We start from the raw sequence: 25,758 nt of genomic DNA on the forward strand, positions 1-25,758 counted from the left end.
TTGTTGAGACATTTCATTCCGAATCTGCTTGACAGAACTATGCAGAGGATGACAATGGGGAGGTCCTGCCCTCCCAACATAAATCCTGGCTACATCCATGCATACCCACCATCAGTTGGGAGCCCACAACCACTTCTCCCTGAGCAAATACAGCCCTCAAGGAGCAAAAGGTTCTGCACCATGTATTCACTCCAAAAATATGTGATTTTCTTCTCATCTTCCTCCCATCCCCCAGCTCTCTGGTCCTCAACCATCCACAAGTAAGATCCATCCCTTTGAAAAATCAATCCATTTCTTTAAAAGGTAACATGTAAAAATGCACATGTCTTAAAATATACAATGCTAAAAGAGGCCCCCAGCATGGTTGCCCTTAAAGAGGGGAAGAGAGGGGGGAAACAGTTCACTCTGCAGCAAGGTCACAGGAGTCTTGCCATTTTCTTGCCTCCTTATTTTAAAATGTTTCGTTCCCAGGGGCAGACGTGCTACTGGATCATCTTGCTCACAATGCATCACAGGCCACAACCATTTAAGTGTCTATTTACTACAGCGATAATGCCAGCTTAAATGTCTACACATGCTAACATGCTGAGCAAGATGAAAGGGGATGGGAACATTTAAGCCCACATTATTACTTGAGTCACCGGCTAATTTAAATGATGACCCATCCTTTTAAGCTCAAGGCAGCTTCACAACCTAAGGACAACATGCTTGGGATGCTGCAAGATGACCAGTCCCCTCTCTGGTCCTCAGCACTGATTCACCCAGGGATGTGCTACCCTCTTCATCTCATATTTGGATGACTTAACCGCTGAATACATTTACTATCTTGAGCCAAACGCAGCTGCTACAAGGTCTGCCTACAGTGTTCAAGATGAGAAGCTTTGTTCACACTTGCGAGTCATCTTTCTCGCGACCCTGCAGTCATCTACTCATGAACACGAAGAACTATGGGTGGATTGACAGAACATGTTCATGACTAGATCCCTGCAGCATCCCGAGAGATGACTTGCATGTGTGAATGAACTCTCATTTGACAGATAATGCTTACAAGGGACATTTTGGCCCATAACTTTCTCTCTAGAAGGGTGTGTGTGTGTGTGTGTGTGTGTGTGTGTAATGAAAGCTCAGAGCACCTGCTCAGGGGCACCACTGGAAGCTGTGATGGGAGAAGTGGTGCCCATGGGCACCAGGTTGGTGAGCCCAGCTGTAGCTGATAGCATATGTTGGATTAAAATAGCATTCAATTAACAAAAAAACCTTTTGCTTTAACATGTTGTATTAAGGGATGTCCAGTTCACTCAGGCTCCAAAATGCTCGGAAGTTAAGCTAAGGGCAACTCTTTTAACAGATGCATTATTTAGGTATGGTGTCTAACCCTGTGTTAGTTCCAGCTTCACCAAAATCTTGGAGCTGCATGGCTGTTGCAGTGGACATAAGTCCTAGATTTTCTGTTAAGTGGAATAAACACATGGAGTCTATGCAACTGAAGCTACCATTCAATATTATCAAAGTGGCAACCGATAGCATCCTCATAGAATGATGGGTGGCTCAACAAATCAGGATTCAGTTCTTGACCACAGCTTCCTGTGGCATGCCAACCCGGGGGGGGGATTAAACCCTTGTCAAGTTGGCTATTAATCCATATTAATTTTTTGGCTATTAAACTTTTGGTTAAAGTTTGGTTAAAGTTATTACTCAGCAAAGAGTTCCAAAAAAACAACAACACCCCAGGTCTCCTGGAAGTTGTCTTTTTATGGTTAGGAAGCAGAATTTTTGCTGCCTGCTAATTGCAGGAAGTCTTGTATCCAGTTTTCTGAGCTTGGTATGGTATATGCTTTCCAATGTGCTTGCTTGTTTGTTTGTAGAATTTGTAAGCCACTTGATAAAATGAAACTTTCCCAATGGATAAAACGTTGCAGATTTGTCAGTTTCACTGCTAGCATGGCTCAATGGAACCATCCTGTAACAGTCTATGTATGTCCTAGGATGCTCAAACGTCCCCCCCCCCCCAAAGAAAATATTTCATTTTTCACCAACCACATTTAGTTATTTTCAAGGGTTGGGGGATAATGCCTCTGCTCTTCCCAAATCAGAAATTCTCACCACTGTTTAATCCAGGAGCAAGCAACAGGCACACGGGGCTCTGCATGTAGAGCTCTGGGTGATTTGTGGTAGACCGGGGGTTTGACACCCAACTTTTTGCACCTAAATTGGGCTGCTGCAAAGAAGGAAGCTAACCAGAAGAGGACTTTTGTGCAAAGGCCCTGTGGGCTCAATTCAGTTCTGGATCTGAAATTCCTAGGTTCTGAATGTGCTTCAAGGCACCCCATTCTTTAATTTTAATTGGATGTCTTTTCCACTTGGCTCTGAACAATAGATTTGGGGGTTTTAGTGAAAAATATAGCAGATACGTCAAGAAGTAAGTCTGCCTAACATATTCAACATCCTTTCCATTCCACATAATGAAGACTTCGCTACTGAGGACTAAGCCATCATACTCCTATAAGGCCAGTTCTGCGGTCTGACCCCACCGGCTGCTGCTGCTAGCAGATTGCCATCTCTTTCATGACTGCATGAATAGATGCACAAACTCGCTTCTAAGGAGAAATATTATTGCAAAGATATTGCTGGTCTGAACCGATGTTCACTGGAAAGCACTTGGCGAGACATTAAAAGCTGAGGAACTATAACCGCAGGTACTCTTCAGAAAGTACAAAGGGAGCTTCAGCAGTCGAGGAATTCTGAACTAATTAAAACATGGTTTCAATGTGCTGAAGCAAGGATGAATCCCACCGCAATCTATCTCTCAGCATACTACGATTAGTACTGCTGGGATATTCAAGCTACAAGATTTGGCTTGTATCTGTGCATTAAAAAATAAATAAATCCTAATCTGTTTCTGAGCTGTTCTGTACTTTCTTCACTTCCATCTGTAATCTGGGTTCCAAGCTGCTCAGTATAAAATGGATAAAATGTGCTTCCTTTTCACTATATTGGGAAATCTAAAAAAAGGACTGTAACTTTTTTCTCTTTTAGCTAAAGCAGATTAAATTTACAGGCACATGAGCCCCGCCCACCTGTGGATTATCCTGCTAGTATCCTGCAAACTAACAGGTCCAGGGGCTTTTTGTGGGAGAAATAAAATAATCCTTTACAGGGAAGGGAGGAGGGACTCCTCTCTTGCTCTTTCTCACCTTAAAATAAACAAGAGGCAGCAAGTGGTGTGTATTTTTGACTACCCATTTTTATAGCCTTTCCAGTGGTCGTTTGTGTTCTCAGAATTAGACCTTACAGGCCTCAAATAAGTCCTTAAAATATGAGACTGTCTAGAACTCTGCCTGCGAAGTTCTGAAGAGATCTGGGTTTTGTGTTTTTATTAAAGCAGAGCAACACAGAAAGTTTTTTTAAAAAACACACACACAAACAAACACAACTAAGCTTTTAACATGTTAGAAAGCCATTTGCTGCTGTGGTCGAACAATGAACAAATTGACAGCTCTTGCAGCGTTCCCCAGCAACATTTTGGGTAGCCTTATCTCTTGGAAAGCACCTGAAGCCAGAGAAAAGTAGAAATATAGGAGAAACAGAGCTACACAGTGCTCACAATTACAGAAACAAGAGAGTGCCACAAGGCTTTGTGGAGGCCCTAAACTGACTTGTCTGGGTGTGAGTGTGGGTGACCTTGCAGTCTCCAAATAATCTCCAAATAACCCTTAGTATATTCACATTATCAACGATGCTTGATAGGGGGAACCTTAGAAATGGCCTTAGCACTCAGCCATACGGACCATGCGACCACAGTTTTAGAAAACAGAGCCTGTCAGAAGAGGTTGGCTTCAGTGAAGTGTAAGCTCAGAAACCGCAGAAATGAACAGCAACCAAGCAACAACCCAGAGCATTCATTAGAGAGATGGTTCCCTCTCCTCACGGCCCACCCTCTTTAAAAGCTTTTGATTAATCTGACATGCTGGACTACATTTTTGACTGCTGGCAAAATGGAAGCGGTGGCAAAACAATTAGTCCGTACTTACCAGTCCATTAGTGAGAAGACTTCCCCCCCCACACACACACACAAATTACCACAGTTACAGATGCTTCAGAGCAAAAGGAGCAGTAGCTAGCATGACTCTCAACTCTCTCATGTTTAATGATCACTCTTGTACCATGAATATCCAATGACCTAAAAGTCTCCATGAACAAAGACAGTGTATAAAATTATTGTAGTCTTTTGGGGGGATGAAAAGTGAGGTAGACATTTTATAGCATGATACATAAATATACTGTAATTAAAAAACACTATAAAGATATCTGCAAATGTGACATGGAGACTGGTAACATCAACCCCACCATGTGGGAATCCCTTGCAGATGACTGCAGTGCCTGGAGACAGTCAGGTTGTACCAGCAGTCACCAGAGGAGAAATACCTGCTGGGAGGAGCACAAACAGAAGAAACGTCGTGGTGCATCTGTAACAAAGAAACCGGATGCCTTCATCTGCCCCAGCTGCAATAAAGCATGTCTCTCCTGTACTGGTCTCTACAGGTACAGCAGGTGCTGTAACTCTCCAACAGTTTGCCTTTAACCCTGATGGCGCATTTCCCCATGTCTCAAGAGAGTGATAGATGCCAACTAATGAATACGCCTAAAAGTTTACGGTTCCATAACATGAGCCACCACGCTTGGAACAAAAAGTAACTTTGAGCAAAGCAGGTTAACTCTCTGAGAAAATTCTCAAGGAAAATATTGTGGTTTTCTAAAGATTACCTCTCATGACTAAAGTTAACTTCAAAACAAAACCAGAGCAAAGCCTAGCATACACACACACACACACACACACAGAGAGAGAGAGAGAGAGAGAGAGAGACAGACCTTGTTTTCACGTTCACATATATTTAAAATCAATAGCACCACATACCATCAAATATACCTCAATGATAACGTACGGTAAATACAATAAAGGGCAATATTTTTTAAGATTATAAATCTAACCATTAAGCATAATAATAGCTCGATTCTGAAATAATTTTACAGTGAATATCTAATCCATATATATTCCTCTTAAAGTTTATCAATCATGTCATTGTCATAAAGTCCATTTTCCCCCCGCCATCCCATAACTGAATGAACTCTGTAACCTTTGCCATTTTTACAATACTCTGTTCAGATTTTAAGCAGCCACAGCTCCAGCATACCCTGTCCCCTCCAAATTGTAGCCATGAACTTTTCTGGCGACAATCATAGTTTCCATACTAGCTTGTAAGCAGAGTACAACCTAGTTAGAACACTCGCTGCATTAAGGAATACAGGGAAATAATTACTATGACCCTGTAAGTGTTGCTATGGACCCATCACCATTAACTTCAAACTGATGCAATTTCCAATCGTTAAAGCATTTCTAAGGCAACCTGCTTCCAGAGAAAAACAAGAGAGCCAATACAGCCCTAAAGCTATACACGTCATAGAAGGCAAGATTTCACTAGAATTCACTTCTATTTATCAGCTCAATACTTTTCCATTGGAAAGCTTAGAGGTGCATCAGTCATCTGAGCTCAGTTTGCTTAAGTGTAGCACCAGTGTGCTACGGATGCTAGGCTAGGCAGTCTGAAGATGTGCATAGCAAAAGGAGGGAAATGTGTTAAAAAGAAAATGTGTGTCCTGACTTTTGGGGCAGCTTCATGTTTTTATACAGAGATCATTGTCCACATGGCCTGTGATGAGGCTGCATTTTAATGTTTTAATGTTGTATTTTAATCTTGTTTTTAAGTTGTATTCATTCAACTTGTTTTTATTATTGCTTGTTAGCCGCCCTGAGCCCAACCTTGGCTGGGGAGGGCGGGGTATAAATAAAATTTACTATTATTATTATTATTATTATTATTATTATTATTATTATTATTGCTGGAAATGTATAGAATGCAAAGTTTAAAGTGCCGTTGCCTATTGCGATATTGACATTGGAAAAGCATTGGAAAAGCACACCAGATGCATTCTAAGCAGCCACCACAAGGTAAAAACAGTCTTGTGATTCAACCTTTTTTCCCCTTTATGGCGTCAGCTGATGTTGCCCTCTTACAATCAAAACCGCATCTCAGTTCCACAATGATTATTACTATGCTAGCACAGTGTTGTCTAAAGTTCAAGGGTGCAACAGCAATAACTGTGGCACTGCACAAGCTCACAGAAAAGCTGCCCTACCTCAAATTCAAAGACTAGAGTCTTAAGTATGCTATTAAAAAAATGCAGAAACAAACTCTATTTATTTCCAAGTCACCATTTGTGTTGGACCCTGAGGGCAACTTGCTTTGATTCACAGAAGCTGAGAGAAAGGTGGATCCCCAATGCTATTTAATTTTATAACAAACAGCCCATCCCAGATTTATAACTTGTCTTTCAAGCTTTATACACACATGGATTTGCCCTTCTATTCTTACATTACACAGTAGTTAATTGTAACCCAGGCATTTTAATATGCTTTCTACATTTGCCGTAGAACAGGTATGGGGAGGCTTTGACCCTCCAGTTGTTGCTGAACTACAACTCCCATCAGCACCAGCAAATTTGGCCAATGGCCATAATTCGTTTGAACCTATACTCTTATTAATAAGAGGGGTGCAACATCCAACAGTTAGGGACGCAGGTGGCGCTGTGGGTTAAACCACAGAGCCTAGGACTTGCTGATCAGAAGGTCGGCGGTTCGAATCCCCGCGACAAGGGTGAGCTCCCGTTGCTCGGTCTCAGCTCCTGCCAACCTAGCAGTTCGAAAGCACGTCAAAGTGCAAGTAGATAAATAGGTACCGCTTCAGCGGGAAGGGAAACGGCGTTTCCGTGCGCTGCTCTGGTTTGCCAGAAGCGGCTTAGTCATGCTGGCCACATGACCAGGAAAAACTATTTGCAGACAAATGTTGGCTCCCTTGGCCAGTAAAGCGAGATGAGCGCCGCAACCCCAGAGTCGGTCACGACTGGACCTAATGGTCAGGGGTCCCTTTACCGTTAACATCCAACAGTTATACCAAGTATGATAAATGTAATGGCCCTAAGTTCATCAGAGGGAGTGGAAATCATGGAAGAAATTGGGTCACATTAAAAGAGGCACTGATAACTTTGATCAGCAAGATGGCAAGCACGCAAATGCCTGCAAGAGAGAAACCAAAGCAAGGGAAACCAAAAGATGTGAAAAAGGAAACTGATTATCTGTATGTATCAGTACGAAGAATTGGTTTTTGCGGTGTTGATTTTTTCATCCAGAGTTTCCAAAAGAATCACTTGCCTTCAACTATCCATTATTTGCCTCAACAATGGCAGCTGAATATTTAGATGCGAATGCAGCTTGTGATGGATAAAAAGAGCTACTCTTCTCAGGCTAGTTGTTCATCCGCACCTTAAAAAAACAAGCACAATATTAAGATGCAGGGAAAACCACGTTTATGGACTGTGTAGCCTGGTTCTCTGAATATTTATTTTTAGCAACCACTTTGCATAACATTTGGGTAACAGAACATATGGTTTTGCAAGCATGCAAATTTGGAGAAAATATATTTTGAGCACAGAGCCTGGCAGCAAGAAAGCCAAGTTTTAGGTGCATCTTGTCCCTCTGAACACACCTCAATCCATCCTAGCTCAGCTACTGCATTAATAACCTTTGGGTAAGCCCAATAAGGGGACGCGGGTGGCGCTGTGGGTTAAACCACAGAGCCTAGGACTTGCCGATCAGAAGGTCGGCGGTTCGAATCCCCGCAACGGGGTGAGCTCCCGGTGCTCAGTCCCTGCTCCTGCCAACCTAGCAGTTCGAAAGCACGTCAAAGTGCAAGTAGATAAATAGGTACCACTCCGGCGGGAAGGTAAACGGTGTTTCCGTGCACTGCTCTGGTTCGCCAGAAGCGGCTTAGTCATGCTGGCCACATGACCCGGAAGCTGTACACCGGCTCCCTTGGCCAATAAAGCGAGATGAGCGCCGCAACCCCAGAGTCGGTCATGACTGGACCTAATGGTCAGGGGGTCCCTTTACCGTTACCTTTTAAGCCAGATAGTTCTCTTCAAACAGGGCTCCAAATAATTCTTATATTCTACCATAAGTAGGCAAATTCAAGCAAGTGGCACAGAAATGTGATTTACAAAAGGCAGATGGGAAAGAAGGAGCAAAAGCGGCGAAAGTCTCAGTAAAAATTACAACATGGATATTTTTTTCACACACAACTGACCACAAGTTTGGAGGATAAATTTGTTCCATGGAAGTCAAAAACCAAACCCTCCATCATTTTGTTTTTAATATTCAGGGTTTCAGTGACCAGCTGCACCCACCCAGTGCCATGATGTCATAATGAGGCATTGGCAAGGCTTAAAAAGACCAAATGGTGCCTGCCTGTGTGAGAAGCCTTCAAGGGCGGAGTTCACACAGCAGAGGTCCTCTCCTACAAGAGATGCTAGGAGACTTCGTACCAGCTCAGCAACTGCAAATGAGTATGATCACTGCAAGTCAGATTCAGCGCAAATATTTAAAGCACACCTATTATGTAAACCGCATGGACAGTGTGACACAGCAGCAAATGAAGCTAAGGCTATTCTAGGCTGCATCAACAGGATTCTAGTGTCCAGATCAAGGGAAGTAACTCAATTCTGCCTTGGTCAGACCACACTTGGAGTGCTGTGTCCAATTCTGGGCACCACAGTTTAAGAAGGGCGTTGACAAGCTGGAACGCATGCAGAGGAGGGTGACCAAGAGGATCAAGTGTCTGGAAACCAAGCCTTATGAGGAACAGTTGAGGGAATTTCCTATGTTCAGCCTGGTAAAGAGGAGACTGAGAGGAGAGATGATAGCCATCTTCAAATATCTCAAGGGCTGTCACAGGGAAGATGGAGCAAGCTTGTTTTCTTCTGCTCCAGAGGGTCACACTCAAACCAATGGCTTCAAGTTACAAGAAAGAAGATTCCGACTAAACATCAGGGAAAACTTTCCGACAGTAAGAGCTGATGGTCAGTGGAACGCTCTCCCTCAGGAGGTGTGGACTCTCCTTCCTGGGAGGTTTCTAAGCAGAGGTTGGATGGCCACCTGTCATGGATGCTTTAGCTGAGATTCCTGCATTACAGGTGTTTGGACCAGATGACTCTTGGAGTACCTTCCAACTCTACAAATGATATGTTCCTATGAAAAACACAGCGAATACTACCAGGACTGGCAGGACTTGCCCACAATTGCCTATGGAGCGGTTTGTGCCCATGAGCCTCTGCTTTCACATGGTCAACAATTAACATAGACAGCCGCACCTGTCATTATCTGAATGGCAGTGCAAGTGAGCAAAACAATTGGGTAATTCTGAAACTGTGTGCATGTCATGCATGCACAAAAGTGAAAATAGAGCCCAAAGAACAGGAAAAATGTGGCTTTCTAAAAATTACTTTTTAACCTTGAAGGATACAGTTCTTAATGTTAGGCCCAGTTTACAAACCTCGATTTACTTCAGCTAAACAAGAATCACAGGGTAAACACATGAGAGAAATTTTATTTTGACCTGACCTATTTTTATACTTCAGAGACACAAGTGTAGCCCATCACGAAAGGAAACACAAAATGGAATTTCATAGTAACACAGGGAAGGAGAGTATGAGGTTAACAAGTTCATGAGGGGGTTTGTCTTTTTCCTGCTGTGACACCAAAGGTGTATGTAAAAAGAGACAAGCTGGTGTGAAAAGTATTAACAGCTTTTTTTTCTGCAGCAGGTGGGAGGGGTTTACCACCAACTGAGGAAGAAGGTGGGAGCATGTGAAAAAGGGGAAAGGGGCAGGGAGCGACACAAAAAAGGAGACCCCAAAATAGGAAATGCTTATTTTATTTTTTTACATGTGACTCCACGCAGAGGTGATTTTTTGCACTCACACTTATTCTCACTGTACAACAAGGGGGGGGGACAGAAAAGCACTCTCTTAACAACATGGGAATGGGATGCGTAAAACTAACTTGGGCAATTAAAAAAACAATGCTAAAAGTCAACTTCAAGTATGACGAGAGTCCAATATAAAATATACAAATGTACGGGCAGGAAAATGGGGTACTAGCGGAACAGAGCTAATATTATAGGGAAGCTCCCACAATGTGAAAGGTTATCACTTATGGCAGGAATGGGCAGGTTTGCAGGGCTTACTTTGCCTTTACCATCTCTCCCCACCTAAACCATCCTGGGCTCTGCGTTCATCATCTGAGGCCCTTTTTTGTGTGCCTCCTTCACATGAGGTGCAGAGGGTGGCAATACAAGAACAGTCCTTCTCTGTAGTGGCTCCCTGTTTGTGGAATATATATTTTAGGCGCCAGGTGAAAACATTCCTCTTCAACCAGGCCTTTGGCTGATTGATATTCTACAGATGTTTAAACATGCCTGTAGGAAGCGAGTAAGGGATGCGGGTGGCACTGTGGGTTAAACCACAGAGCCTAGGACTTGCCGATCAGAAGGTCGGCAGTTCAAATCCCCGTGACGGGGTGAGCTCCCGTTGCTCGGTCCCTGCTCCTGCCAACCTAGCAGTTCGAAAGCACATCAAAGTGCAAGTAGATAAATAGATACCGCTCTGGCAGGAAAGTAAACGGCGTTTCTGTGCACTGCTCTGGTTCACCAGAAGCGGCTTAGTCTTGCTGGTCACATGACCCGGAAGCTGTACGCCGGCTCCCTCGGCCAATAAAGCAAGATGAGCGCCACAACCCCAAAGTCGGTCAAGACTGGACCTAATGGTCAGGGGTCCCTTTACCTTTTACCTTAGGAAGAGAGTGGCTATTGTTTTGCTGTTCTGTTTTAATGATTTACTGCTTTTTATCCTGTGTTTTTATTCCACGAACCTCCCTAAGACCTTACGATGAAAGGCAGTACATAAATCTAACAAACAAATAAAATAAAAATAAATAAAATAAAATAAGCCCTCCTTGTGGAACAACTAGAGCCAGGTACAAATGGCAGATGCTTACAAATAATGAAAATTCTGAGCACATGCATTGGTTTTGAGTACAGCAGACCCACAACCTACACGTATTTAACTTGTGCGCATTCAGCTCTACACGCTTGGCAAATTAAAAAGAAAAACAGAAAGGGGTCGGGTGTCCAGGAAAAAGGCTTTGACAATTCTACTGGCCATTGCACCCAATGTGTTTTGACTATATGGGATTTTAGCTTTATGCGCTATCCCTGGAACATAAACTGAGAGTCTCTTGTACCCAAACAAATAGAGCCTACGGTCCTTTTACACAAAAAACCAGTCCTGCTACCCCAAGCTTTCAGCAGTATAATTTCAGGAGGTGAAATCACATGTATACGTGCCATTTTGTTGCTGCTCTTGCTAAACAGCTGGAAGTCAAGATTCCTTCCTGTACTGTGAATCGCTGCCCACCGTTGCGCTTCAGGACAAGGAGAGGTTGGTTTGTGGCCACAGCTAAATTCTAACAGCTGCCCAAAGAGAGAGAAGGGGCCCCAGCAGTCAGACTAAGATACAGCTGTACATTTTAAAAGAAAAAATGGGTATAGTACACAGCCAGTGAGATTTCTCCTCCTTCCAGGAGGAAAGTGAAACATAGCAAAAATACTGAAATCTTACTGAAGCACACGAGATCCATATAACATGAACAGGATCCATATACATGAAGAAAACTGAAAGTCGACACACCCAACAAGAGTTTGGGTTCTCCTGTTGAGGACACAAGAGGAGAGAAGACCCAATGCTTGAAGCCGGCAATGGCTCTCTTTTAAAGCGAAGCAATTCTAATTGTGCAGGATTTGATTGCATTGCTCAACCATTCTCTGTTTGCCTTGTCCCTCTAGCATGGCCTGGCACAAGACAGTAAGCTGTCTGGGAAATGGATTTTTCCATCTCTTTGCCATTATATTAATGAAGATCCTGGAACACAAGAGCCCTTGTTGGCACCGCAAGGCAATACCATGACCCAAATAAATAGCAACCATTAGGAAGGATCCCAGCCACATTACCAGCTCATGACACCCCTTCCTTGGGGGGGCGGGGGGAACCTCTTTTTGTATTTGAAAACTTCTGTGAAGTCTTAACTGCCGAATGAAACCTTGTTTTGAAAGCTAAGGCGATTTTAACCCTCATGACTAAAGGGGAGAATGCAGGTTATATGGAGGCAGAATTAACTCTGCCAGCTCCTGTCTTTCTAAATATAATTTTCAGAAAACGCTTTTAAATCCGTCGGAGCTTCTAAAACATAGCCATAATTTGGAGTAATACTGTAATTAGTGGCAATTTGCTCCATACAGTGAGCAAGAGGAATGGGGAATGTGTCGTGCAGACAAGCCTACACAGTAGTTTCAGATGCTTCTGAAATTTTTGCTACAGCCTTAGTGAAATGACAGCCATACACTGCTCTTATCCAAAACCTGACCACCACTTTGAATGGAGGACAGAACCACTGAAAGTTAACACAAATTGCTATGTACACAAACACGCCCTTTCCGAATTCGACCGGCAAGCTCAAGAAACCATATACTGTGCGCAGCTTAATTTCACGTGCAAAACATCCGAATTCCAAAACTGAGAATGGGGAGGGCACAAAACGTACAGCAAGAGCAAATATTCAACTTATAGCTAGATCAGGCATTCTCAACTTTCGGCCCTCCAGATGTTTTGGAATACAATTCCCATCATCCCTGACCACTGGTCCTGTTAGCAAGGGATCATGGGAGTTGTAGGCAAAAACATCTGGAGGGCCACAGGTTGGGGATGCCTGACCTATATCTTTCCATATGCATTAAAAATGTCATGTGAAGCAGGCCCAATCACAGTATCCAATCTTGCAGTTGAGTTGGAGCAGTGCTGTTGGGACAGAATACAAGGCGTTCCAACCAGCTCTGGGCGGGGAAAGGTTTGGATGACGGAAACAAAACGTCGCCTCCTCGCCAGCTACCACCGTCCAAACTGAACTTGCATGCACACACCCCTGCAGCTGCTTTAAAGTAGAAACAAAAATGTATCCGGAATCATGGATTTACCACATGTGGTCTTTTGGATGCGGTTGGACTAAGACTTGGAACACCTCTGGCCACTAGGCATGCTGGCTGGTGCTGATGTGAGCTGCAAGCCCCTTGCCCCGGATGCAAGGTGCACTTTTGACCACTTTCAAACTGCTATCCATTTTTTAACCTGAAACTGTTCTTAACCTGAAGCACCACTTTAGTTAATGGGGCCTCCCGCTGCCGCCGCGCCGCCAGAGCACAATTTCTGTTCTCAACCTGAAGCAAAGTTCTTAATCCAAGGCACTATTTCTGGGTTAGCGGAGTCTGTAACCTGAAGCGTATGTAACCTGAAGCGTATGTAACCCGAGGTACCACTGTACTTTTATTTGTGTTAATGCTTAAGCTGTATATCTTTTTCCAATGAGTGTTTCATTCCGGCAGATGGCAGGTCTGTCATCAGAATACAGATGGAACATCTTTCTGAAAGGACTGCACCATGTACTCATTCTGAGAGGACTGCACCATGCGCCCTTCCTAAATACAAGTACTGGTTCTTCTTCCCCAAGCTTTGTACATCCATTCCTTTCGTGTTACTTTGGCATTCCCTCTTACCTACTGCCCCTCACCATATTGCTTTAGGCACCTGCTGATGAACACTTTGCTGTTCGGGAAGCAGGTTCAGGAACACATGGTTTCAGCTTTTTCCATTGATTTGCTATTTGTTTCTTCACGATGATGGTTTTACATATATTTGTTTACATAATTTATAAGCAAAGACATTTATGAACACCCACGCAATCCACCCCTTTTCCCTGGTAGGTCCTCCCCAGAGTTTGGTGGCATCATTACGCGGGGTTATCACAGGAGCCACATGGCTGCCGCTCAAAAGAGTGCTATTCAACTGACTGCACACAGAAAGAGGCGCATTAGGCGGCCAACAACCATAGCTTGATTGCAATGATATGGACGCAGTTTAAAATGTATGCCGTTTATTTATTTTTTTGCCAGGCCTGAAATATCGCCACAAAGAACATCAGCAGGGTCAAAGCAGCTGGATACCACTGGTCCACACAATCAGATGCTGGCAAAAAACCTATCCAACCAATATATGACCTCCTTATATCGCAGAGAGAAGGATAACAAAAATGAGAATCTATACCAGCAAGAGGGCATCCTATGCTGCACATGAGGGGAGAAAACCAGGCAGAACCGAAACCAAATTTTAACCGATAAAAGGCCAATCCACCCTCAACAGGGTGGGGGGTGGTAAGGAAGGAGTATCAGAGGCAAAACAGCAAAAGTCCGCCTTCCCCAAGATCCACAACAGGCATGGACCATCAGTCCCATATCATAGAATCATAGAATCCTAGAGCTGGAAGAGCCCCATGGCTCACCTAGTCCAACCCCACGCAAGGCAGGAACTTGGCTTAAAACTAGGAGCGGGTGGGTTGCCGGAAAGGCACGTGAGAAGGCATCGCCATCTCTTTAATCCCTTTAGCAAGCCTTCAGTCCAAATCACAGTTCAAGCCGAGGTCACGGAGGAAGGAAGGAGACGCGGCAGCAGGTGCCTTTCGCCACCCGGGCTCAGCAACCCCCACCGCCCTGCGCGCGTTTCGTTTTGGAGGAACGCAGTGGGGGCTTACTCGCGAGTAAACGCGGCCGCGCTTGGGATTCACGGGCGGGGCGCGGGGCAACCAAATAATCCCCGGGGTGCCAACGTGAATAAAATGTGGAAGGAAACATCGCGCCATCGGTCACATGACAGGGCGCACCACCCACACCATTTGGGGACCCAAATTTTATGGGGGTGGGGAGGGCAAAGGGCCCTCGGCCCCTAGGAGTTAGTTCCTACGATCCCAGGGAAGGAACGAGCAAGGCGAAAAAGGATAGAAACAAAAACAGGCCCGGGAGGAAAGGGAGAGACGTTGGGAGATGCCCAAACCCCGCTCGAGGCAAGAGCTACCCTGCTGGCCGGTGGCACCCCAGCGCGCGCTCCCCTCAGCCCGCCTTCCAGCGCAGCTCCGCCGCAGGCCGGGCCCCTTCCTTCCTCCCTCCCTCCCTTTCTTCCTCCCTTCCTTCCATCCAACGCAGCGCTTGATTCCCAGTCCGGAAAGCGGTGGCTCCGGGTGCGCCTCCCCGCGCCAGACCTCGCTGCGCTGTGCGCCCCGCGCGCCCTCACCGGCTCCTGGCGCGCTCCGCGCTCCTCCACGACACCGCAGCAGTCAGCGGAGCACTCAGCAGCCGTGCCCAGCCAGGCTCCTCGGAAAGAGGAGCCCACCCAGCTCCGCCAGGGAGAAAAGGGAAGAGGAGGCGGCCGAAAGAGGGAGGAGAGGCGGGCGGGACACTCCCCGCGAGCCGCTTCTCCTCGTCCTCCGGCGCGCTCGTCGGCGAGGGGAGGCGCTCCGGATTGCCTGTCAGCGATGGAGCGCCGCCGCAGCCCGTTGCCAAGGCAGAGTGGGCTTCTCCTCCTCGGCAGGCGATGTTTCCGTTCTCTCACTCTCACTCCCTCACACACAAATACGGACAGCTAACACCCCCTCCCCCACCTGGTGTCCGGGTTTCTTGGCAACAGAAAGGCGCAAGGCGGCAAACTCCATGGGATTAATTTAATTAACATTCAATTTATTAAATGTGTAGGTAGGTAAAGGTAAAGGACCCCCGGATTAAGTCCAGTCAAAGGTGCAGCGCTCAGCCAGTGTTTGTTCACAGACAGCTTTCCGGGTCATGTGGACAGCACGACTAAACCGCTTCTGGTGTGACGGGATACCTGAGGAGTGCCAGAGTGCACGGAAACGCCAGTTACCTTCCTGCCACAGTGGTACCTATTTGTCTACTTGTGCTGGTGTGCTTTTGAACTGCTAGGTTGGCAGGAGCTGGGACAAAGCAATGGGAGCTCACCACCGCCACAGGGGATTCGACCCGCTGACCTATCCATCAGCAAGCCCAAGAGGCTCAGTGGTTTAGACCACAGCGTGCCCCACATTAAATTTGTATACCGCCCTATACCCGTGGGGCTCAGGACGGTTCACCACACAAAGCAGGGCCAAAACTAGGCTTTATTTCACCCAGGACAAAGACCCAGTTTGGCACCACCCATGTGCGCATTTTATACCCTCCAACATTTCTCTGATGCAAATAGGGAGTCCTATTCAATAATAATAATAATAATAATACCCCACCCATCTGGCTGGGTTGCCCCAACCACTCTGGGCGACTTCCAACATATATAAAACATACTAAAACTTAGGGTTGCAAATGTCAGGAATTTAATGGAGATGCTGAAGCTGCAAGCAGCACCTGGGCAAAAATCTTCAAAAACAGCTCAAAAACGTTCGGTTTTGCAAAAAAAAAAAAAACTTTTCTGTCCAGATTTTCAGTTTTTGAAATATGGCAACCCTAATTAAACATAAAAACCCCTTCACTATACAGGGCTGCCTTCAGATGGCTCGGGGGGGCCACATGACGTCTAGTCAACATTTCAGTGAAAGGGAAGATGTGACCAGTGAATAGAATGCTGATTGTCAATATTGACCCCCTTAGATTGTCATATAGTTCTGGCAGCCCATGGTTGAAAGCAAGTCTGACAGCTGTTTACAAACCCCCTCACTACATGGTTTCGCTGGGAAGGACTAGGCAGATATATGCCGGCTTGTAATATGTCAGATAAGAGGGGCAGCCTCCAGCATACAATGGGCCCAGAGCCAAATGCCATCTAGCTCGGAGATGATTACGCAGCTCAACATAATCTCCTTATACAGCCTAAGATCAGAAGAGGAATGGGGCAGAAGAAGCGCAACTCGGCTGATTTGGGATGTGGGATTGGTGTGCTGCATTAGGAGCAGGAGCCGGGAACCAGCAAATGAGTGTGTGAACATCACCAGCCTTTTCTCCTCAATTATATTTTGTTAAGTTTCAACCCTGGGCGTAGCAGCTGCCCCCCCTCCCTGATCAAGTAAACAAATAAAAATACTTAACAAACCAGTTCTGTGTTGTCTATTATTTTACCTGTGCATTCTTCTTTGGTTGGAACTTCTTATTCTTATTCTTATTCCTCCCATTTCTGTGCATATAGAATCCTAGCTGGTGCTGTTACATACATAAACAACTTTTGATTTTAAATAAATAAATAAATTCCGCCCCTATAATCCCTAACAGAAGTACTTCGGGCCCTTTTGATATACAGTGGTACCTCGGGTTAAGTACTTAATTCGTTCGGGAGGTCCGTTCTTAACCTGAAACTGTTCTTAACCTGAAGCACCACTTTAGCTAATGGGGCCTCCCGCTGCTGCCGTGCCGCCGGAACACGATTTCTGTTCTCATCCTGAAGCAAAGTTCTTAACCTGAAGCACTATTTCTGGGTTAGCGGAGTCTGTAACCTGAAGCGTATGTAACCTGAGGTACCACTGTACTCATTTTAAACATCTTTCTTTCTTTTCTTTTTTTGGTCTCGTCATGTATCATTTCTAAAAATACCCTTGCTTTCTTGCAAGTCCACCACAAGGGGGGGGGACACCTCCCTCAGCCTGTTTGCAGAACATCAGCAGCCTAAGAGGCCTAAAGAAGTGAGGCAAGTGGCGGGTGCTTGCAGAAACGTTTTCCCTGCATTAATCACCCGTGAAAGGAAGTTCCAGTTCTCCACACATCAGCAAAGTTTTCCTCATTTGGTTCTGGGGGTTTCTCCCGGGTTTCTCAGCCTGTATTCTTCTTTGCCTGGTGTGGATTTCCCCTGGATTTCCTTGGCCAGGAACTCCGTATACAGCATCACGATTCCCATACATTTGGCCCTTTGGCAAGTCTTGCATGCCTGCGGTTCTGGCTGATCCGCTCTCCCCTATTAACATGTCAGAAGTGAGCTCTCTGTAAACTTCACAGAGTAGTCAAAGGCAACTCTTTATTAGAAAAAACAACAACAACCCCAGGATCTGCTCAGATAACCAGGTCTAACAAACACAGCAACTCTCTTTGGTAGGTCTTGCCCCGGTGAGGCAGTTGCAGAGACTTCCCACAAATGCCTAAAACTCCTCCTCTCCAGGGTTTTCCCCAAGCAATCTGAGACTGTGCCAGCATGCCTACCTGCCTGTGCTCCTCTCCCTTCATTCCTCTGGGAGAGGGGAGGGGAGCTTGTCGTAGCAGAAGGGGGAGACCCCCCCCCTGTGCTTCTTCATCAGCCTCTGGGCATCCCTTCTCTCCCGCTTCTGTTTCTGATTCTGGACTTCTCTCTAGCACAGACTCTCCCTGCTCACTAAACCCTGTCACCTCTTCAGCTTCAGATACCTCCCCCTCTCAGTCTTCTCCCTCTGACCATTCATTGTCGTCCCACCCCCTGGGCTCCGAGCCTTCTACCTTTGGGGTTTCCCCAGCTGATGCCTTCAACCATTCCTCTGCGTCCAACCAGTCCATGACGTAACATTTCCCAGCCATCAGCACAGTAGGTTGCACACTTGCAGCAGATAGCTGTTGGCAACAGCGTTTGTTTAAGCATCTCGTCTCCCACACAAAACCATTACCATGCACCATGAAGTGATCACAGCAAACCTGTTTGCAGAAATATAACATCAAACCCCACAGATGCCATGGAACGTACCTATGGGAAATAACAGAGACTAAAACAAGATGCCTTCACAAACAAACAGAGAAGGAGCTAAAAATATTGCCTATCGGAACCTTCCACATTGGAACCACGGGAAATAATTGTGCCCTACGAAGGGCTATTTCTATATATCCCACATTAAGCAATGACAGAATCTCTATTGTATAAGTAAAGTGCACTTGACCAAAAATACAGTTATGCAATGCAATGATAAGGACAGCCGTCCTGGGCATTTTGACATTTCACAAAATATATTTGGTTACAGGTAAAAGAGATTTCACAAAAACTGGGCAACAACCTTCACATTCTTAATACGATCACCAGTTGGCGAGATCTCATATTTACTCAGATCCTGTTAATATTACTAGGCTACCAAAATGATTTCAGCTTCTTGGTGGAAACGCATTTTCAGTTGCATGGTAACCTTGGCAACAGTATTATATTTTTGGATCCCTAACAATGTATTCTGTTTATTGTAATCAAGTGATTTCAAGATGCTAGCTCTGGGCCACAAATATAAGATCAGAGATTTGAGCTCATGGCTAAAATTTACTTTAGACATATGAATATTTTTAATGGGATTTGTTTGTGTGCATTCCTGAACACATATATACATATCTTACATACCCATTAAAAATCAGGTCACTTTAACAAGTTCTTCTCTATTTGAGCAGGAATAAATGTGAATATTTAGTGCTTACCGTACCTTTTTTTCAAATACGGGACACCCAAGCAACAGATAATTTAGATCCCATCTAGCAACCCATCCAAATGGGCAGGGGATCATCATCATCACAATTTATTTATTATTATTCATATTGTTACACTGGTAGTTGCAAAAAAGCGTGTCAGTGCTTTATTCAGAGAACCATCTGTAGAATTAATAGAAGTATAAAATTAGTATGTGAGCATGCAGATCGTTTTCTTAACCTATGGAAGTTTGAAAATGTATGCCTTTGTTAGAATCACAATGTGACCACAACATCAGAGCCATGCATATTCCAGCTGATAGCCAACACTGCAGTAGAATGATCGTCTGCCGTCTTGCACTGGGGGAAGAGGAGCATTGATTTAGGGTGTGCTGATCTGACATCACACCACAATGCCACAATGAAACAATGGCAGGGAGAAGAGCAGCACCTTTTGAAAAGTAGCTGCCCAAAATGATTTAATAATAGCTTGGCTACCTTGCCTTACAACGACAGATAATTTATACGCCATGTGTGCTTTTGAAAGAAGAACTCTGTGTCTATTTCTGATTCCATTTTATATTTTTAAAGGAACATTTTGCATGCTTTTAATCCTAGCACAATAGATTAAAAGGGTTTGCTGGAACGATGTTTTCTACCTTTGAGAGATCTACAGACAGAAAAGACATACTTGACGGAAAACATTAGCCAAAGATGGAGAATTTCGGAAAGTTTGAGTTATGCAGTAACATAACTTGTTCTTTTGATGTTGCAACAACAAAGTAATTTGAGTTTTGCCTCCTTGCAGGCAATCAACCTACAGCCTTCTCACAGGTAGCAAAGTGAGGTTCAATCACTGGTGAACGTTCATAAGTTACCAAGCAAACGAGGGAAAAGGCAGAAAATAGCTCTATTATTTTTCTGAGCACCTGCCTGGTGTCAGCTTCAATGGAAAAGACCCTTTCAGTAACGGATACCCTAACTGAGACAGGTGGTAGCAGCTTCTGGTCGTGCAATTGATACAGGTGCTGTCAAGAACTGCACTGCAATGTTTATTCAAGTACCATGGAATTGGCAGGGTAGCACATCTTCTGATGCAGCTGGGGACTCATATATAGGCCATATGTTGTTCTTCCGTCAAGCTGGGTCAGGGCCAGAATTTCCACATGGATTGCAAACATCTGCGCCACTTATAGCAGCTCAAAACCTCCACATTGCAATGCCTGAATTCACTTCAGTGTAACTGATATCAGCAGAGGACCTGGAGAATTTGATGGTAGGAAACATGGCCGTAACGTGGCTATATCTATCATAGCAAAAAACCCGAAAATGTCTGGGAAGGTAGGGTAAAATGTTTGCCGAAATTTTAGGATGTTTATTCCAAGGATGAGTACAAAACCTATGTATGTTCTGGCTTGGTTCTTTAACTGCAGCTTACCTCCCCTGGCCTGTAAACACACAGATACACAAAACAGGAAAGGAAAGAATAAACTTCCACTCCCAGAGTATATATATATATAAAATTCTCCCATACTTTCTGACATCATCTCTCACGCCCATGAATAGAAGTACCTCAAAGTAAACCAGACAGATTTTCAGCCTGTGGTGTAGTGGTTAAGAGCGGTAGACTCGTAATCTGGTGAACCAGGTTCACTTCCCTGCTCCTCCACATGCAGCTGCTGGGTGACCTTGGGCAGTCACACTTCTTTGAAGTCTCTCAGCCCCACTCACCTCACAGAGTGTTTCTTGTGGGGGAGGAAGGGAAAGGAGAATGTGAGCCGCTTTGAGACTCCTTAGGTTAGTGATAAAGTGGGACATCAAATCCAAACTCCTCCTCCTCCTCCTCCTCCTCCTCCTCCTCCTCCTCCTCCTCTTCTTCTTCTTCTTCTTCTTCTTCTTCTTCTTCTTCTTCTTCTTCTTTTCTCATAATTATGATTTCTGGCATGGTGTCCTTGCAGACCCTCCAAGTATCCGTATTTTCCAGGGATGTCCTTGATTTAGAGAAGCTGTCCTGGTTTCTGATGTGATCTTGGAATGTCCCGCTTTTCCTTAGGATGTCCCTATTTTCATTCGAGAAATGTTGGAGAGTATGGAATTATCTGCCCCCCAAGCTGTCTGAAGGCAATCCTGTATTGGGAAGGGTTTTTAAAAAAAAAAAGTTTAATGTTTTATTATGCTTTTATATATGTTGGAAGCTGCCCAGAGCAGCTGGGGCAACCTAGTAAGATGTGTGGGGATATAAATAGAGAAATTACCATTACGGAATGGGATGTCCCTATTTACATTGGAGAAATGTTAGAGGCTATGTTCTTGGTGGTGCTAACTTGCAGATACCATGTTTTGAGACTGAAGCCAGGGGAAGAATTTTGAGCAAACTGTTGTGGGTTGCTGTTGATTTTGCATGCTATTTTGCATGCTATGTGCTGCAAGACCCCTGCCGCTTTTAAAGCATTTGCAGCGACATTCTTGAGGAGTTCTGTGTGCATCGTTATCAGCTTTCACACAACTACAATTGCCTTCAAACATGGTAAAGGTAAAGGTAAAGGGACCCCTGACCATTAAGTCCAGTCATGGCCGACTCTGGGGTTGCAGCGCTCATCTCGCTTTATTGGCCGAGGGAGCCAGCGTACAGCTTCCAGGTCATGTGGCCAGCATGACTAAGCCGCTTCTGGCGAACCAGAGCAGCGCACGGAAATGCCGTTTACCTTCCCGCCAGAGTGGTACCTATTTATCTACTTGCACTTTGATGTGCTTTCAAACTGCTAGGTTGGCAGGAGCAGGGACTGAGCAACGGGAGCTCACCCCGTCCCAGGGATTCGAACTGCCGACCTTCTGATTGGCAAGTCCTAGGCTTTGTGGTTTAACCCACAGCGCCACCCGCGTCCCTCAAACATGGTAGTATATGTAAATTTGGATATCCCACCAGAAAGGGTTCATCAGATCATTCTGTAAGAAAACAATGTAAAACTGCGAACATCGCAGCAGATGCAGTAGGTGCTAAGTTTTGGACTAAGAGGGCAAGAACTATGGCAAAAGATGTCCTGATTAATCTCTTTATCTTCCATTTAGTGTTATAGGTCTAAAAACACCCTTTTCAAAAACATTTCCTTTCTTTTTTAATTTCCCCTTTAATTAAGCGTTAGTTCCGATTAAGAAAGGTACAAAGGGCTGATGGCTGCCAGCTGCTGATCCTGTAGGTTCACCATGGACTCAGCTACACAGCTGCAAATAAAGCGTTTTAAATGTGTTGTAAAAATGCAACATACAAATGTGACACTAGATGGTGGCAGTGAGCTATGCGAAATTCAATGCCTTTTTAAAAACGGGGGTTTTTTAAAGCATTTTCACGGTGTTTTTTAAATTTCTACCCATATCTGTACTTAAAAACAGGAAAAATAAAATTACAATATAATGAAATAATTATCGCGGTTATCATCAGAAGCTTAAAAAAAATTCTTTTTTGCTTATTCAATCATAACATATAGTTCAATGACATATTGAAATACAAATAAAGGGGAAACAATACTGCAGAAAAATGAAAATTAATTATACACACACAAGATACAAATAACAAATAATATAGTTTTGCTCAGGAAAAAAAAATTATGCTATGTTATATTCTTTCACAGGCCAGAACTTTTAGACCCAATTCCAAGAAAAAGCTGATAATAACATTTTTTTTAGTGATATCACTTCAGACTGTTGGTGAGGATTCAAAGGCTTGAATGTTCCCACACACATTTCCCCCCACCCCAAATCCCAGTGCATAGAAAATAGGATGACACTAGATTTCTAGGTGAGCTGTGTTTTTTTAATTTTCTTTGGACGAGCATCCAGTCAGGTAAAATCGCACCTGTTGGGATTTCATTCCTCCCGTTGCAGGATGTGTGATTGTTTTCACATGTCTGTGTTGACATTCCATAGTGTTGGAGTCATGAGAACGGAAGTTCAGTTACACTGTTCCGTTATGTTGTACTTTTGCTTTTCTGCTCTCTCGGAGATGAAGGAGAGAAGAGCCATGATTTCCTTTGCTCTGTTTTGTACATAATAAAGTAGCTTAGAAATCCACACCTCCAATGCCTAGCTTCTGCTTGGACTCTGCTTTTGTATTGCGGATATGTGTCGCAGAAGCGCGTCGGGAAAGAAGAGTGATGAATCATCCCAAGGGTCGCTTGTGGGGGAGAACACTCCTGCCTGGCATTCTCTAGATGGTGCAAGAAGCCCAGCGAGGTCTTTCTCCATGTACCCAGGCACCAACAGCAGCTGCAGTTTGAAGTGGTACAGAGCAATTATAGGTAGGTTATAATTAAGCTACCATGACTGCAATCACTGAGTTGCATTGGACATAGTTGAAGGAGATCATTCCATCAGTGCAAAGCCTTTCTACTTGCCTGATGGAATCACCTCCCCTTTCCTCCTCTCTGGCACCACCTTGCTATTTAGAAGGTTTCCCCCACCATCTCGAGCAGATTTGGAGAGGGCATGTGAGCCAGGAGCAGAGGGGGAAATCCAGTTGTGCTAGGAGGAATTCTGGCACTGATCTCTGCTGGGAATAAGTCTCATTGAACTCAGCGGGACTTGTTTCTAAGTCAAGAAGAGACATGAGACTCTTAATCTAACGGTCATGGGTTCAAGTTCCGCTCTGGGTGAAAGATTCCTCCATTGGAGGGGGCTGGACTGGATGAGTCTCGAGGTCCCTTCCAGCTGTACAAGTCTATGATTGCACTCAGTGGTAAGAGTTGGTTGCTGGGTGTCTTCCAAGGTAAATCTAATCACAGCTGCGTCTTCCTTTTTGCTTTCCTTTCTCAAACTTTCTACTTCCTGCGTTAGGGTTCCTATATCGCCTGATTTGCTGTGGTCGATCGCTGAAATGGTCCGAGTCTATCAAACAGGAGTGAGAGTACAATAAGAATAGGATACCCCTTTACTGGAATGAACTTCCTCCTACACAATCATTACATTTGTCATGCTAACGTTCCATATCCTGACTGTGTGAACCTCACCTCAACCAGGAAACACATGTGCCTGTGCTCTTGTCATCCTAACAAAACAAAAATAATTAAACCAGCCAACTTTTGTGTGTATTGTGTTTTTTGACAAGATGATGCATCCACGAATCACAGAGAGAGGCTGAGGAGAGAGAGAGATGCACATTCAGTGACACATTTTTTCACAGTGGAAGCTTCTGATTTTCTTGCACAGCATTTATTCTGATTTTCTTGTGGTACACATCTTCCTGGTAGCCATTCATTCGCCCCCAATTTATCTGTGCCCTTTCCGTCTCACTCTCCTAGCTGCAAAAAGTCTGGTGTGTGCGTTTTGTAAGTGGATTTGTCGAGCTGTAGTCACAGAGTCCCTTGATCCACTTTGCACAAAACCTAATGTTCTGGTGCGCGATTGAATCACTCCCACAAAGTCCTGACAGTCTGGAGGCGCTGAGAGACAGCAGTCCTATACAAAGTATAAATATAGGCTGAAGCTCTCTTCACATGCAAACTGTGAATCTGGATGCACTAGATGTGCACATTTTAACCCACACCAAAAAAGAAAAAGGGGGGGAAAGGAACATGCAAAATATGCCTGAATTTTCTCTCTCTTTCTCTCTTCAAGTCTAATACTAAAGCAAGCAAGCTCTGATGCTAATTGGCCTCTTACCATAGAGGCATTCTTATTCACATTGCATAGATACGGGCAAATTGTTCAGACTCCTCTATGACCTTTAGAAAAGGCAGCAGCAAGGTAGCAATCATCTTGTTTCATCCAAAATTAGGGTTAAATTTAGGTGCATGGCAAATAGCGCCATCTGGTGGAAATGATAGGATTTGTAAAACACTTTGCCCTTTTTTAAACTTCATTAACTAGGCTTTTTTGTTTTGTTTTGTTTTTGGTCAGGCACCAAAGTGTTTTCAGATGCAAGCGATGCAAAAGAGAAGATTTAAAAGTCACATGCTGATAACCTGGCACAAAATAAACTTCCCTGCTTATTTCACCGTGACTCAGATTTGGGTGGTGGTTGGTGCAGTAAAATGACTAAAATGCAACTTCAAGATTGAAGAGATGTTGCTTTTTTGCTCAGTTGCTATTGTCGCTTTCCAAAAAAAGAAGAAGTTCAATTTAAATAAACGCAACATCATTTCAAGTAAAGGTGGTTAGGGCAGGGTGATATGGTAAAAATATTTAGCAGCATATACCATATAAAAATGCTCTTTTTTTCTTATTAACTATCCTCTGAAAAACAACAACTGGTGAATGCTTGTAACACATTGGGTGATGTTCAATGCCCTTCTTCCATTAGCACAACATTTTGCTCTTTGTTACAGCCCAGTCAGGCTAGAAATGTCCGGAGTGAAGAATTAACTCTTTATAGTCAGAAGTGCACTTACGAGTTAGGGCACGTTCATCAATCCTACATCTCTCAGCTATTCCTAGAGGTGCACCCATTGAGGCAGTGGCCGCAACAGGGAGGCTCCACCCCTAACCTCAGATTATTTATCTCCCCCACCCAAGCTGTGTGCAAGCAGGTGAAGACTGTGCCTGC

General features: G+C 44.4%; 1 protein-coding gene across 4 annotated transcripts in view; it reads right to left on the reverse strand.

Moving 5' to 3' along the window:
* Positions 1 to 15,381, reverse strand: part of CYRIA (CYFIP related Rac1 interactor A) — a 63,564-nt gene extending 48,183 nt beyond the window's left edge. Inside the window, exon 1 of one of the 4 annotated variants that reach the window (XM_053381039.1) lies at positions 15,121 to 15,381. The gene's annotated coding sequence lies outside the window, so the exon portion shown is untranslated. The remainder of the gene's footprint in view (positions 1 to 15,120) is intronic. The other 3 variants (XM_053381038.1, XM_053381036.1, XM_053381037.1) reach the window with 3 other exon arrangements.
* Between the last annotated feature and the right edge of the window lie 10,377 nt (positions 15,382 to 25,758).

The sequence above is a fragment of the Podarcis raffonei genome, chromosome 3 (assembly GCF_027172205.1).
Source record: "Podarcis raffonei isolate rPodRaf1 chromosome 3, rPodRaf1.pri, whole genome shotgun sequence".
NCBI classification, from domain to species: Eukaryota; Metazoa; Chordata; class Lepidosauria; order Squamata; family Lacertidae; genus Podarcis; species Podarcis raffonei.